Source organism: Sinocyclocheilus anshuiensis, unplaced genomic scaffold, assembly GCF_001515605.1.
Source record: "Sinocyclocheilus anshuiensis isolate Anshui unplaced genomic scaffold, SAMN03320099.WGS_v1.1 C33060385, whole genome shotgun sequence".
NCBI classification, from domain to species: domain Eukaryota; kingdom Metazoa; phylum Chordata; class Actinopteri; order Cypriniformes; family Cyprinidae; genus Sinocyclocheilus; species Sinocyclocheilus anshuiensis.
The window spans coordinates 1-2,281 of record NW_015621580.1 but is presented as its reverse complement, the minus strand read 5'-3'; the positions used below and the strand labels follow the sequence as shown (position 1 = coordinate 2,281).

At 37.2% G+C, this 2,281-nt stretch overlaps 1 pseudogene; it reads right to left on the bottom strand.

Moving 5' to 3' along the window:
* Positions 1 to 14: 14 nt before the first annotated feature.
* LOC107683229 (uncharacterized) lies at positions 15 to 2,127 on the bottom strand (annotated as a pseudogene).
* Between the last annotated feature and the right edge of the window lie 154 nt (positions 2,128 to 2,281).

The window sequence follows — 2,281 nt, the reverse complement described above, 5'->3', positions numbered from 1 at the left end:
AAAATTGACCCTTATGACTGGTTTTGTGGTCCAGGGTCACGTATGAGCCAAGCACATCATTAGATTAATTATTAAATTCTGACATAAAGTCGACACTAGAATGTGGCTTCATTCCACCTGCCCTGTATATACAGTATATATTTATTTATTTATATGCACTCCATATATATTTGTGTGTTTGAATATCCAGACGAGTACAATCTTAACTGATATGAAAGAAAAAATTAACTGTCTTCTCTTTTTCTAAGAATTAATGATATTTTCAGTTCAACATTTCATGGTCAGATTGCCAAGTCAATATGTGCAAAGAGAAGATGAATGTGTCAAGTTTAGTTTGTGCAGGAATGCTTAAAATATTTTAATATTTCATACCAATGGACCATCTGCCAGATCAATAATTTCCTGTTCTAGTACTATATCCTAGTTGTAGACACCTTTTGAGCAATAAAAATGTCTTTTAAAATGTATTGTAATTCCATATACAGAATGAGAAAAAACAACCTGCTGACATTTTGCCTCCTAATTTATGGTTTGTTTTGAATAAATATTTAACTCCATCATCTCTGGGTTTCTGTTCTCCATGATGTGTTTTTCTTTCATATTGGAAACTTCAAAGAATGTTGAATTTCTGTTTGAACAAGATCACTTGGGACACCTGACTGAAAAGACCACCAGAGCTAGTCACCAGCATATGTTTTGGCTACTGGTCACAGCATGTTTCTTAAGCTAGACCAACTCCAGACCAGCACTGACCAAGATGCCGTTCTAAGCGGGTCTTTTCAGCAAAGCAAAAATGAATTGTGAGTCACTTACTTTTTGCTGTCTGTAAAACAGGACAGTTATGAGCAGAAGTCCACCACACCCTAATGTAATTATGAGCACGGTGCCAAAAGAGATGATTGTACTGCTGGATTGTTCTGTGGCAGAGTTCCAGTGTGTTTCTCTGTCTGGATGAGTCTGGTCTTTCACCTCCTGCCTATCCTCCTGGGATCTGCTGTCTGTGAAAACCAAAGGCATCTTTGGTGACTCATCACAGAATTAATAACACATGACTGAAGAGAAACATGTTTGATGTCTACTATTCAAGTAGAACAGTTAATTGAAATAAAGCTTAAATAAAATAAAGTATAAAACTTTAAACAAAAACTAAAACTAAATTAAGCCTAAATAGTGATATTAAAAAATGATAAAAGCACACAACAAAATGACAAAAATTAAACTAAAATTAAAATGGAAATGGAAATGGAAAACATAAAAATAAAAGCTAATTCAAAATATTATAAAAAAGTAAGTAATAAATAATACTAAAATAACGCTACTATCCTTCTCACCTTTGCTGAGCTTCGCCTCATGGATGGTTCTCATGAAATTCCTTGGCACCCTCACCAGACTTTGAGTGTGTTTGGAAATTTTCAGGAGGGCTGTTTAAATGACCTGGCTGTTCAACAAGGTTGCTCAGGCCTTCTGATGAATGCGCAGCTGCTTTCAAAGACAGAACTGTGGTTGTGACTGGTACAATGTGTTTACTCAGTTGAAGCATTTGGGAAGGCTTGCCTTTTATCTCTGTGGTCTTAATATCTTTATATGTTGGCTCAGATGTTGCAGTAACCCAGTTCTGTGATAATTTCACATACGAACTTGATGGTCCTTCTTGGCTTTTGGAATCTAAAGACCTCTTGGCAAGTAAAACCGGTGTACTCCTCTCCACACTGTCCTGCGTGCTATCGCTTTTTTGATTGGGGCCAGAGGAGGTTGACTCAGCTCTTGAGTCAGTTCTGCTCGGAAATACATCCTGAAAATTTGTAAGTGAAGGGAAAAGATCCAGTGATGGCAAATGATCCATCTCTGAATTTGAAGTTTCTTCATGAAAAGCTGGAGTGCTACCAAAGAGGAAGTTGGATAAATCTCCTTGTGTTGATCTCCATGTGGCAGGCCTCTCTAGAGCTAGTGGGACAGCAGACTTGAATTGTTTAGTTTTTTCATTACCACCCTGCAAGGTTACCACAGATGAAAAGGATGATCTTTGTGAGGATGGAGTAGGTTTCAGGTTAATATTCCAATGGCTTGTGGATGCAGATGTCTTAGATGATCCAATGCTCACTGAAATGCAGGGGCAATCGGAGGCACCTAGAGGAAATGTAGTGGAAATGTAATGCAAATTATGATAAAAGCACAACTTAAGTAAGATTAGCTGGGGCTTCGCTAATCTTTTGCTAATGAGATTAATTTTGAGAGCCTGTTATGCTCTATTTAAGGTTCTTTCCCCCTTTTTAATGAATTT